General features: G+C 44.6%; 1 protein-coding gene across 7 annotated transcripts in view; it reads right to left on the bottom strand.

Annotated features, from left to right (window-relative positions):
• Positions 1 to 14,309, bottom strand: part of ATXN7L1 (ataxin 7 like 1) — a 287,096-nt gene that overhangs the window by 108,445 nt on the left and 164,342 nt on the right. The gene's annotated exons all lie outside the window — the stretch shown is intronic.

The following is a 14,309-nucleotide window of genomic DNA, read 5'->3' as shown; positions in this document are numbered from 1 at the left end:
GAAACACAAAAAGGAGAAAAAAAAAAAAACGAGATAAAAATTTGGAAGGAAAAAAAACAAAAGCTCCCACTGGTGTGGCTGCAAAAACCAAGGAAGTGGCTCCCAGGCTGCTCAATATAACCTGACTAGAGGGGGTGTAGATGTCATACAGTGCCAGGTATTCAGGAGACAGGAAAAGAAGGTAAGTATAGGGAGACAAGAACTGAGAAATGAAGGAGAAAAGAAAAAAGAAATGCCCCCAGGGATCCCACCTACGTGGATGTGCAGATTGGAGGAGTTGCTCCTAAGCTGTGCAGTGCAGCCAGCTAGAAGGGGCTCCCAAGCCAAGAAAAAAGAAAAACAAATAAAACAAAGCAAAACAAAACAAAAAAAGCCTCGGGGATCCCACGAGTGTGGTGTCGTAGGCTAGGGGGGTGGTTCCCCAGTTGAGCGTTGCTTCACAGCCGTTCACGACGAAGCAAAGATGGCACCTGGAGCCAACTGTTAAAGAGAAAGGCGGGGGAGGTGGTGGGAGGCATGGAACAAACCAATAGAAACAGAAAAACGCAACGCCAGCAACAGACAAATGGCAGTGTGTGTGTGTGTGTGTGTGTGGTGTGTGTGGTGTGTGTGTGTGGTGGGGGGGTGAATCTAAGTGGCCCAGGGCCGAGGCAATTGCCTCTAGCCCAAAAGACTGTGCCGGGCTAGCGGGAAGCAGAGGAAGCTGGGGCAGGGGGAGAAGGGCGGGGGTTAGGAAAGCGAATATTGCTGGTGACTGGGTGCTCTGTCTCCGGCTGGCAACTTAATGAAGTTGCTTTCCCATACTCCCTGTCCACCAATCTCCGATGTGGATGGGGTGAATCCGAGCAGCATGGGCGCTGCACTTCCCGGCTGGCCAAGCCACTGCTGCCAGCCAGGAAGCACCAAGGCAGAGCAGCAGGGAGAGGCTGGGGGGTGGGGAAGCATGCATCGCTGGTTACCGGGTGCTCTGTCTCGTGCTGGGAGCTCCATGAAGCTGCTCTCTCGTGCTCCCTGTCTGCCAATCTCCGACAGCAGTTCAAGATGGCGGATCTGTGCTTTGTGAGCTGATAGGGGACCTCTGTACGTCTCTCTCCTTGCTCTCTGTTCTCTGTAGTTTTTTGTTCCATTCAGTTTTGGCTGAGTTCTTTAGCTCCTCATTTGACACTCGGGGTTCCAGGACTGATGTTTGTCTCTGTTTTACTTAGTTTCTTGGGTCTTGGCTGTGAAGAGAGCATGGTGCTTCTGTCTATGGCGCCACGTTGGCCGGAAGTCCTCAGTCCTTTCTTAGCCAAATCAATCCTCCCCTCCCTAGCCCTACAGACACCTGGAGGAAGCAGTTCTTCATGGCCACTGTGGCTGGGGCATCCCAGTCAGACACCAGCAGGCTTAAGGTATAGGAGAAGAAAAGGACCAAAGCCCAAAACAAACAGAAACAAGCAAACACGCAAAAAACGGGAGAGAAAAAAGGATGTAGGAGAGGAAGAAGGAAGGTACTTAAGTCACCTCAGGTCAATCCTGCTCTAGGCCTCCATCAAGTTTGTTATTTCAATCAGGAGACTAGTTGCCATCAAGTCGATTCCAACTCATGGCAACGCCATCTGTGTCAGAGTAGAAATGTTCTCCATAGGATTTTCAATGGCTGATTTTTTTGAAAGCAGATTGCCAGGCCTTTCCTCAGAGATGCCCCTGAGTGGACTTGGACCATCAACCTTTCAGTTAGCAGGCATTAACCACTGGCACCACCCAGGGACTCCAAGCAACATTTAGAGTGATGTAAATAGTTGAGGAAAGATGCTTATAAGGTTCCGAAGGGTTGTTGTTGTTAGTTGCTGTCGAGTAGATTCCAACTCATAGTGACCCCATATGTGCAAAGTAGAACTGTGCTCCATAGTGTCTTCACGGCTGTGATCTTTCAGAAACAGACTGCCAGGCAAGTCTTCCAAGGCACCTCTAGGAGCTGGGTTCAAACCACCAACCTTTCAGCTGGTAGTTAAGCATTTAACCATTTGTACCACCCAGGGACCTTCCAAAGGGTTAAGCCATATATAATCCCTACTCCATAATGGAAAGCCTGCATTACCTTTACTTGATGTTTGCCCTCTATTTCATTATTATTATTATTTAATGTACTTTAGATGAAGGTTTACAGAGCAAATTAGTTTCTCATTAAACAAATAATACACGTTTTGTGACATTGGTTGCCAACCCCAGGACGTTGTCAACACTCTTCCCTTCTCGACCTTGGGTTCCCCATTACCAGCCTGCCCATCCCCTCTTGCCTTCTGGTCCTTGTCCCTGGGCTGGTGTGCTATCTTATTTTGTCTTATGGGCCTGTCTCATTTTGTTTTATGGGCCTGTCTAATCTTTGGCTAAAGGGTGAACCTCAGCAGTGACTTCAGTACTGAGTTAAAGGGTATCTGGGGGCCATACTCTTGGGGTTTCTCCAGTCTCTTTCAGGCCAGTCTGAAAGAGTCTGGTCTTTTTTTTTGTGAGTTAGAATTTTGTTCTACTTTTTTCTGCAGCTCTGTCTGGGATCCTCTCTTGCGATCCCTGTCAGGGCGGTAGGTGGTGGTAGTCGGGCACCATCTAGTTATGCTGGACTCAGTCTGGTGGAGGCTGGGGCACTAGTATTTATTTTCTCATATAAATTCCTACAAGTAGATTTTTCGTTTCAGGCCCTTGATACATATAGTCAAATGCCCTCCAGCAAGGGAGCCCCAATTTACACATTCACCAGGTGGATAGGAAGTCTGTTTTCTTTTTTCCCCACTAACACTGGGTATTATTAGTAATTTTTTTAAAGGTGCCATTTTGATAAGTGAAAAATATTATTTGATTCTTTTAATATTTGTCTTTGATTACTAGTGAGGTTGAATATTTTTTCATGTTAATTGGCTATTTGAATTTCTTCTCTTGCAAGTTGCCTATTCATGTCCTCTGTGCCCATTCTTTAATTAGTATATCTTCTTTTTCTCAGTAGTCTATAAGAAACTTTATAGTAATTGCAATAATATTAACATTTAATACCTGGACGTTGACAGTTGTAACTGTTTCTTAATAAGACGTAACTGTGAAATAGTTCATATCATGAAGCATTAAAAAGCAGCATTAAAAAGTTTTTTGGGGGAGGAAAGGTTATTGGGAGGGATTAAATCAAATAAAAATTCTTTGTCACCAAAAAGTTAAACATAGAATTACCATATGATCTAGCAATTCCACTCCTAAATATTGATAATGTTGACTTTTACCTGAACCCTGTGGTACTGGAAAACAGCAATGGTTAGAGTTCCTGAACTCTTTGTGTTCAGGAAAACAGCTTGTTTACAAACCACCACCCTTCCCATATGACTTAGATAAGGCTTAGGGATGCACCCTGCTTACCTATGACAAGGCCAGACAGCCCCTCCAAATTCTCATTCCTTGCCGCATAAATGAGTAACTGAATTGCTTGTCCCCACTGATCAATCAGAAACAAAGTGCTTGTTAACCAAACTCTGGCTAAACTTCTCTCTTTCCTCCAAGTCTCTGAACTTTGGGCCCAATGTCAGCCTCAGCCAGCATGCTACCCCTCTTTAAGGTCCCCTCCCAAAAGAATAGGCTGGCCTCAGTGTAAAATCTTTTGATTTACTATCTGATGATGTCACCCTGTCATCCACTTCCCTATATCTGGGTTTTTGTCCATCCTTGTTTACTTTCAGTCTCTATAAAAGCAAACTACTTTCTTCCTAATTCTTGAGACACTTGCTGATTTTATGGTCAGAGCACTCTCCCTATTACAACAGACCCCTCTCTCTATTGTAATAGTCCCTCTCCTTTCCCACTTTTCTTTCTGAATAAAGCTTTCCCCTATCTAAATCTGGATTATTATTATTATTTTAATTTGACAGTATATACAGGTAGGCCCTGATTTAACGATGGGATTCCATTCCCAGGACCTCCGTCTTAAGTTGGTTCTGACATTAAGTCAGAACCTTTTCTTTTTTTTAGTTTTCATTATTATTGCCTTTTATTATCAGTATCTTTATCAACCTGATCTTTATTCGTCTTTGTGGAATTGGAAACATTATAAACTTGGATATATTTGAATACACACATACGTATTACTAACAAGATGTACGCACACATAAAAACAACAGGTGTCATAAGTGTGGTTTGTCATAACTTGAATATGACATCAGTTGTGGACTATCTGTACCCAACAGACACGAAAGCAGGGACTCAACTAGACATGTGTACACAATATTATTCACAATAGACAAACAATGGAAACAACCTGTGTCCATCAAGAGATGAATGGATAAACAAAATGTGATATATACATACACTGAAATACATATACTCAGCCATAAAAAGAAATGAAGCTCTGATACATGTTATAGCATGGATGACCCTTGAAAACATTATGCTGAGTGAAATAAGTCAGACACAAAAGGACCAAGACTGTATGATCCCACTTATACAAAATATCTTGAATAGTGAAATGCATAGAGACAAAAGTTTATTAGTGGTTACCAGGAATTGGGCAGAGAGGAGGATGGGAAGGTATGCTGAAGGGTACTGGATTTCTGTTATGGGGTAATGTAAAACTTTTGGGAAATAGATAGTGGTGAAGTTGGTATAACATGGTGAATGTAATACCACTGAGTTGTACAACACACTTAAAAATGGTTAAAACGGAAAACATTTTTTTACATATATTTTACTGTAATAAAGTTTAAAAAATTAAAAAAACAAAAAACTTTGTCACCAAACCTGAACCTGGAATTCTCTTTTTAAAACCTCTCCCCTTTAAATATAACAGCAACAATAATGAAATGCCAGATCTACAAATAACGAAATGACAGGGTGGCATCTTAGGTTGAGTCCTGTACCTAAGCTAGGTAGTTCCCATGCCTTCCTGGTTAATCTGCTTCAGGACCCCTGAGTGGGAGAGTTGGCATGGGCACTGTCAAGTCCCAGTATGCATACGGAGGGCAGGGCGTTTTGCAGAGGCTCTCATTTGGATGGAAGCCAGCACATCAGCGGTCTGCATTTTGAGTTCCTGTGTGCTGATTAGTGGAATGATCACAAGAGGCCATAAAAAACGGGATCTACCACTACCCACAGGGTGGACAGGATAGAAAGAGATTTAAAGGACCTTCTATACTCTCCATGTTTGCTCTATTCATTGTTCAAAGAGGCAGGAACAAAAGTTTACTAGTGGTTACAGGGAGATGTGGACACCTGAGGTCTACTGAGGTGGGGCACAATGGTGCAAACTCTGAAATCCTAGGAAGCAAACTCAAAATGCAGACACCTATCCTCTCCCAGGCAAGGAAACACCTCTTCATACGCAGTGTGCACTGCTTAGCACCTGACGTAGGAGCAGTAAATGTGGCCTCGCCAGGTTTGGAGGATGACGACTGATGGGAGGCACGTAACCACCTTCCACTTCTGGCAAACCCGGGTTACTAACTGCAGGTCAGTTATTCAGGTCAGATGCTTACACAGGCTCCGTGTCTGCTGAGGCATGTGTCCAGCCTACAGTGGTTCAAAAATAGAACAGGAAGTCCAAAACAAAACCAAAGCCCAGGAGAAGGCTGTAATACAGGAGGGCAGGTTGGGGAGAGGTTTCATCTTATGGGTAGGGCCTCTGAGTTCAGGAAAGAAGCATCTATTCCAGGCATATGAAGGCATCACAAACAGGAGATGAATGAAAGTCAGGTATGAAGTCACCTGCTGCATTCCCAGATTACATACAGATTCCAAGATGAGAAAGACTAGGAAACAGAGTAGTGTACAATGGTCACCAGGCCCAAAGACACTACCCCACTGATGGAGGGATTTTTCTTCTTTTGTACTCAGAAGCTGGAGGGCATACAAGTGAAGGGAAGCAGAGGATGGAAAAAAAGCATGGTGGCTGAGGAGAATATTTGTTATTTTGACCTGCTCAGCATTCATTTCCTCTTTCCTTCTTCCGGTAACAGCACCTTGATTTTCTTTTGGGCAACACTCTTCTCCGACTGTTAGTCTATGTGGGTCCCATGGAGTTGCCCCTGCCCCATCTCCCAGAAGGTTTGGAAGGCACTCATTAAGTCCTCTCAAGGGACATAGGTAGTTGATAAAAATCATTACCATAGACATTTGCGTAACGCCTTAGAAATTAAAGAAATTATACATACAAACTTCCTACCTGGGACTTTGGGTCTTTCTGGCTTCCTAAACTCACACATAGGAGTCCCTGGGTGGTGCAAACAGTTAAATTCTTGACCACTAACAAAAGAAGTTGGAGGTTTGAGTCCACCCAGAGGTGTCTTGGAAGAAAGGCCTGGCAATCTACTTGCAAATGATCAGCCACTGAAAACCCTATGGAGCACAATTCTACTCTGACACACACAGGATTGCCATGATTCAGAACTGACTCCATGGCATCTTTTTTTTTTTTAAGCTCATGTATAACCTTGTCTATTGGTTCCCTGGGTTAGGGCCCCAAAGCCCTGTGGGGTGCTAATTGTTTTCAGTACCTGCTAGGTGGTACTCCAGACCTCCCTACCTGGGGCACTCCCTTTCAGTCTCTTGAAACACATGCAGAGGATGAAGGTGGGGGCTTTTTCAGAAAAGACTAAGCCCAAGAATGATTAGATTAGGCTTTGGGCAAATCTGACTCCTTTTTAAATCAGGGGTGTACCTGAGGATTTAGCAGCTCCATAGACAAGAGGACAAACCAAAACTCACTACACACAGAAAAGCAAAAGGACATGCCTTTGGAAGTAGATTTCTGCTTCTCAGCAAGCTGTAGGGGCAGAAAGACCCACTGTGAAAGGCCTGGTTGAGAACCCATTTAAAGACCACACTGGTGGTGTAGTGGTTAAGAGCTGTGGCTACTAACCAAAAGGTTGGCAGTTTGAATCCACCAGGTGCTCCTTGGAAACCCTATGCGGCAGTTCTACTCTGTCCTAGAGGGTCACTATGAGTCAGAATTGACCTGAGGGCAATGGGTTTAGTTTCTTTTTTTTCCTACTGGTAGAAAGCAAGCAAAAGAGGCCTCTCTTTAGCCATGCCCCAAACTCTGAATTCTGCTAAAGCCTAGGATGACTGTGTAAGCCCTTAAATGTCTTTCTGACCCTCTGGGCATCAAAGCCAAATTATATCTCAAGCTGTAAGAAGCTTGGTGACATGGACTGTTCAGCTGGAACCTCCTTTTGGCTTCTTTAAATTGTCTGAATGACACTGCGGAAGCCTGAAATCTTGATCTCAGTCTGGCCATGGGCTGTTCACTACCCTGGGCAGTTTTCCTCAAAGCGGGCGTGGGGGTGGTAGTCGGTGGGGGATTCACTAACATCTGCAGAGTGTAGATTTGAATGGGTGGAGCTAACACTGGCTCTTTTCTGGTTTAGTAATCCAGGCATTTTCTCTTTACCTCTAAAGGAGATGATGTCTTCTGGGCATCCACTGGAAAATCCCAGGGTGCTCTACCTGCCTGGCAGAGCCAAAGAAAACCTTGGTGAGCCAGAGGGCAGCCCAGCTTCCCCTACTCCGGCAGAGTTACTTCTTTTACTTCCTTCCTGTGGCCTTTTTGTTCTCCCCACACCTTGGGTGACAGGAAGTTTTCCTCAGCTCCACACATATACATTCCCTGCCCTTCCTTCAATCTCACATCAAATTCCAGTGAGGAGTCCCCTCCCTCCCACCACAGTCCAAGCAGCAACACCCACAACCCCAACACCAAGTGGGTGGGTGCAGAATGACAGGGCTTGAGTGGCGGCTTCAGACCGTACTCAGTGGAATGGCTGCTGCCCCCACACCACCTCTCTCACTGGCTGGTGGGCAGTCAGCTGACACGGGCAGGTGTGGGGGTGGGGAGAGGACATGCACTAGAGAGTCACAGGGTGACAGGGCACAGACATCATTCCAGATCTCTGCCTCCACTGCTGCCCACCTTGGCCTCTAGCTTCCCATGAGGGAAGCAGAAGAGGGACTTGACGTAAATAAATGTACATAATGGGCACAGGACAACAGGGTTCTGAACCAAGCTTCTGGAATGATTCCTGGATCATTTGGCACAGCTGGCTTAGAAGCAGCTCATCATTAATAACTCTACTCCAGAGAAGCCCCCAACCTGGTCCGCTGTGGGTCAGCTGGAGAGCAGCTATACTTACCCCTTTGCATCCTGCTTGGTCTTACATAACACATCCATCACAGTCATTCCTGGAGGCCTCAAGATGGGGGAAAGTGGTCTTGTCCCAGGGCTGGGGGTAGGGGGTGCTGGGGAGAGGACATGAGCTGGCACTGACGTGGGTGTCATTCCTTTGTGACCTCATTTAGCAAAAATTGCAAACACCCTAGACCAGAGGGGAGGAACATCCCAGAAACAAACTTGGAAGAATTCCCAGGGGCTGGCTTGGCAGCCTTAGCTGAGCTGCTCTGCCCAGCGGAGACAGCCCACAGGGTCTGCTTTCCCTCTTTCCAGCTCCTCATCATGAGACAACAGAGCTGGCCCCTAGCCTTCCTTGACTGTCCCTCGCAGACCCAATCCTGACTACTGCATTTTTTTTGGGGGGGGACTCTCAGGTGAAACTTGTTTTTGAGAAAATATTACATCAGTGAGATTTGGGTAGCCTAATTAATAATACCAAACAAGAACCAGTTGCTGTCAAGTTGATTCTGATTCATGGCGATCCCAATCCCATGTGTGTTAGAGTAGAACTGTACGGTCCACAGGGTTTTTAATGGCTGATTTTTGGAAAGCAGATCTCTAGGCCTTTCTTCCGAGGCCCCTCTGGGTGGATATGAACTGGCAACCTTTCGGTTAGTAGCTGAGAGCTTAAATGTTTTGCACCATCCAGGGACTCCTTGCACTATCCAGGGACTCCTTGCACCACCCAGGGACCCTAAATGAAGAATACACTGAGGTCTTTCTCCTAAATCCCCACCCCTAAGCTTCTGTTCTCTTGGAAGGAACTGGTGCTCACAGTGGGAGTGTGTGTGTGTGTGTGTGTGTGTGTGCGCGCACACGCAAATGCACACACACCATAGCTATACTTCTGGTGCGTAGCCCAGCTGCACTGTTCACAGGTGGTGGTGGTTCTGCTTCATCACACAAGCTCCTCTTAATAGTGTCTTTGAAATGCATTTAACTCTACCACACAGACTATCTTATCCTCGGAAATTATGAAGGCAGAGCTGGGATTATGGTGTTTAAAGTTGGGGAGAAAGGTGAGTCTATATAAGAAGATACAGTATTACTTCCAGTTTTCAGGCATCTGGTTCCTGGTCTGGGTGTTCTCACTCTTTGGCTGCATCATTTGATACTGACTGGGGTCTCTGTGGAGCAGAGTGGCTAAGAAGGTAGGCTTAGGGTTAGATAAACCTGATTTGAATCCTTACTTTGCCTCTTGCTAGCTGTGGGTCTTTGGGCAGGTTTCTTTTCTCTCTAGGCCTCAGTTTCCTCATCTATAAACTGGGAATACTGACAGTCCCTATTGCCAAGCATTGCTGTGAAGATTAAATAAGTTATTATAGACAAAGCACTTGGAAAATCTCCTGGTACATAATCATTCAATTAATATTTGGTCTTGTTTTTGTTATTAAACAAATAGCAGATGTCATTATAAATAAAATGGGGCAGAAGTTGGACTGAATCATATCTCATGTCTCTTGCAGCTCTAAAAAATCCTGCAATTTTATGATGTCATTAGGTTCAACAGATCTTGAACGTTGTTGTGTGCTGTTGAGTTAATTCCGACTCATAGCAATCCTATAGGACAGGGTAGAACTGCCCCATAGGATCTCCTAGGCTGTAATCTTTATGGGATTAGATCACTAAGTCTTTCCTCCTGCAGTGGTTAGCAGTTGAGTGCTTAACCATCATGCCACCACAGCTCCTTGGATCTTGAATAGGTACCCATTATAGGAAAACATCATTCGAAGAAAGAAAGGCCAGAGAACCCCTCTCCTGGACCCTGTGTGTGCATTTGTGGCAAAGCCCACATGTTTCAGGTTGGCATAAACCAGGTTGACACAACAGCCCTGTCTGTTGCCTCTTCCCCTGCAAATGCTGTAAAGCCACCAGGTCAAAACCCTTTTTGTTTTGCCTGTTTGTGGATTCTGGCTCCACCCCGCAAGCTGCCGCTCCATTATGCTGGGCTGTTTAGCTGGGCTGCTGGGGTCAGAGCTAACAGGCTCTGAGTGTCCACGCAGCCGCTGAAACACTGCTGGCACTTGACTTTGCTGCAAAGCAGGGAGGGACGGGAGAAGCGATGCTTGCTGAAAAGGCCAGATTTTGGAACTGAGTGATGTTTATAAATGTGGAACTGAGTCTTTCTTTGATGGAAGGAGAATATTTGGGTTTAAAGCCTCTTTTTTCTAAAAAAAATTTATTTTTGTTCTTGTTGAGAATATACACAGCAGAACACACACCAATTCAATACTTTCTACACATACAATTAAGTGACATTGATTATATTCAACTTCTCTAACTACTCTCACCTTCCTTTTCCCCTTGAGTTGCTCCTGCCCCATTAACATAAACTCACTGCCCCCTAGGTTTCCTATCTACTCTTTCCTTTTCCAAGAGGACCAAAAGACAGGGTGAACAAGGCCCAGAATACAGAGTTGAGGAGTGCGGGGAGAAGGAAAAGAGAGTTTACTGCTTGGCCAATCATAAACCAAGAAATATCACCTCTGTTCAGAGAAAAGCCAGAACAGTAATCAGTGGAACCAACCAGACCCTCCTCTGCCTCTGCATGCCCCACTCTGGAGCCAGACGTGGCAAATTATATAGGACTACTGTGAGACTAAACCCCCATTAATTGGTGTTCCAGTGAAAGCTGCTCCATAAACCTTTACAGAGGCCAGCTTGAATCCTTCCCCAACTTCTTCCTAAGACCTATGATGACCTGTGACATTCCCACAGTAGATAGGCTGTGGGAGGACAGCCCTCTTTGTACAGAATCTGCTTTTTGAATGTGAAGCACATACTTGGTCCAGATTAATCAGAACAGGGACATTGTGAACAATCTTAATTTCCACTTCTGATTAAACAGCAGCACAACAGCTCAGTAGCTTTCACACATCCATCCAAACTCCTTGTCATCTAAGAAATAACTCCAGGAGCAGAAAGAGGGCTGTGAGAGTAACGCTGGGAATGGTGCAGTCAGGCATGTGGAAGGATCAAGTACACTACTGATGTTATATTAGGAGGCTTAACATAGATCCCCCATTCCTCAGGTAGCTTAGAAGCTGCCTCATATGCCCCTTAGTCTGACCAAATGGAGACTGAGCGGAAAGTCTCAGGTGGTGGCTGGCAGAGCCAGGTGTGAACAAACCCAGAACAAGTGGCCCTGTCACTTTCTTTTCCTCTGTCTCCCCAGTGCTGGGCTTCAGGTCTGGAATCCAACATGCACCCCACCAACAGGGAAAGGAGGGCTCAGAAACGCAGCAGCCACCTCTGCAGATGCACTCTGGGAACTTCCAGCCTGTCTGAGTAACTGGATGGCAACAGGGCACTCCAGTGGCCAGCCCTTAGTAGATGGGCAAGGCATCATTGCCAATCCTACCTGTAGGGTTACTTGAGAAACCAGGCCCCTATCAAGCAAACAAGGAATTCCTACAGATTCATACAACTGCTGTAGCATCTACTTAGAATCAGTGACTGTGAGAGCTGGGTAGACCATTATGCCATATTGCCTCTTTTCTAATGATTTAACTATTAACATTTTAAACACACTTGAAATCATCACAGCATGAGGTTCTTTTAAATAACATAGAACAAGCCTTACCCCCTAGTTACTATCCTCCAGAGAGAAACATCCAGACAAATTAAAAACTAACAATCTGATCTCTTTTCTGTCCCACCCAGCCACATAACATGGAACGAGATTTTTCTTTTTCAGTTTGATTATACCGGTAGGCAATTTGGCCGTAACTGTTAAAATTGACGGGCCCTGGTGGTGCAGTGGTTAAGAGCTTGGCAGCTAACCAAAAGGTTGGCAGTTCGAATCCACTGGCCACTCCTTGGAAACCCTATGGGGCAGTTTTCTGTCCTGAGGGTCACTATGAGTCAGAATCAGCTAGACAGCAATGGGTTTTGGTTAAGATTAAAATGTGCATCTCTACAACCCAGCAATTCCTGGAGAAACACTTACAAAGTAGCGACCCTTATAGGACAGAGCAGAACTGCCCCATGGAGTACCCAAGGCTGTAAATCTTTTTTTTTTTTTTTAAATTTATTATTTACATACATTTTTTTTTAGTTCACAGAACAAACTAGTCTCTCATCAAACAGTACACACATTGTTGTATGACACTGGTTAACAACACCATGACATGTCAACACTCTCCGTCTCAACCCTGGGTTCCCTACTACCAGCTGTCCTGTTCCCTCCTACCTTCCAGTCCCTGCCCCATGGCTGGTGCACCCCTTTAGTCTTGTTTTGTTCCATGGGACTGTTCAATCTTTTGCTGAAGGGTGAACCTCAGAAGTGGCCTCCTTACTGAGCTGACAGGGTATCCAGGGTCCATTCTCTCAGGGCTTCTCCAGTCTCTATCAGGCCAGCAAGTCTGGTCTTTCTTTCTGAGTTAGAATTTCATTCTACATTTTTCTCCAGCTCTGACTGGGACCCTCTATTGTGATCCCTGTCAGGGCAGTCAGTGGTGGTAGCCAGGCACCATCTAGTTGTACTGGACTCAGATGTGGTCCATTAGTCCTGTGGACTAATCTTTCCCTTATGTCTTTAGTTTTCTTCATTTTTCCTTGCTCCTGAAGGGGTGAGACCAGTGGAGTATCCTAGATGGCGGCTCACAGGCTTTTAAGACCACAGATGCTACTCACCAAAGTAGAATGTAAAATGTATTCTTTATAAACTCTGTTATGCCAATTGAGCTAGATGTTCCCTGAGACCATGGGCCCCACAAGGGCTATAAATCTTTACGGAAGCAGACTGTCAAATCTCTCTCGCGGAGGGGCTGGAGGGTTCAAACCTCTGACCTTTTGGTGAGCAGCCAAAAACTTTTAACCACTGCGCCAGCCCCTGTAACCAACGTGACCATTCTATGGAATGTTATTCATGAGCCGGACAGTCATATATATACAGACTGGAAAAATCTCCACATTGGTTTACGGAAAAGTTAGTTGCAGAAGTTATGTATGATACCCTTTATGTTAAAACACACATAACAATACTACATATTTTCTTGGATACATATATGTGGATATAAGTAGAAGAAAAAAGTATAGACAGACACATCCCAAAGAGAGGGAGAACTGTGCTTAAAAAAAGCTTAGAGTAGTATTTAAAGGGGCTACTGGTGTAATGTGAGAATTATTAAAACAAAAGAAAACGAAAAAAGTATGATTGCGTAAATTTACCTCTCACAGTAGTTGTTCTTTGTAAATTTATTATCTAGTCAGGGAAAACCATTAAATTAGAAAGTATCTCCTTAGATCCCAGGAAGAAATGCAGTCTATGACAAGAGACTCTAACTGTACTGTAACTGAAATGGGTGGGAGGGAATTGTCACTTTGGAAATAAGTGGGGTCCGTAAGACTACAGGCAAGAGGAACCGCATATCGCACCTGTACCTTAGTTGATACAGTTGTTTCCCAAGGGGGTATGGGCTAACAATTCTGACACTGCTATACATGCACACTGGAACTGAATAACTAAGTAAACATATAGCAGAGGGTGGGAGCCAGGTTTCTCACTGTTGGAATGAGCATTTACAGATAAACAAGGGGAGGAGGCTAGAATGATTCATGTGGAATGGAGTGAAGCTGGAGATACTAGTATGAACTCATGTTTAACTTAATATAGCTACAGATGGTTATGGATAGAAATATTTATAGATATGTATATAAACATGGGTAAATATAATATTTCCTTGCACTGTCAGTTAAGAGTGCCTAGAAGCAACAATGCCCCAGTAGCAAAGAGCACACTTAATGACCAAATCTTGGTTTCTAATACTGTTCTCCAATGAAAGGAACCAGGGGTCCTTGGAGAGATAGCTGATTCTAGGACTGAAGCAGGAAATATACAAGATGAGCCTGGAGCATTCCGTAGTGACAGAAAGTAAGGAAGTGCACAAACAAACTAACGTACACTGATGGAAGTATGTCAAAGAGACATAGAAATTAACTCAAAGAGCATCAACGACCAAAGCTGGAGCAATCTGAGCAATAAAATAAAGTAGCTTTGGATTGCAACCCAAATGTAAATATTCACTAGTCCATTCTGACATAAGTGAATGAACAAATAAAAGGGCAGAAGAGACAAACTTTCCTTACAGAAGAATTCCAAATAATACATTCTGCCCTCCAGTAGGAGAAA

This window comes from Loxodonta africana, chromosome 8 (assembly GCF_030014295.1).
Source record: "Loxodonta africana isolate mLoxAfr1 chromosome 8, mLoxAfr1.hap2, whole genome shotgun sequence".
Classification (NCBI taxonomy): Eukaryota; Metazoa; Chordata; class Mammalia; order Proboscidea; family Elephantidae; genus Loxodonta; species Loxodonta africana.
The sequence above is the reverse complement of the archived record's forward strand: the minus strand, read 5'-3'. Positions and strand labels throughout refer to the sequence as shown.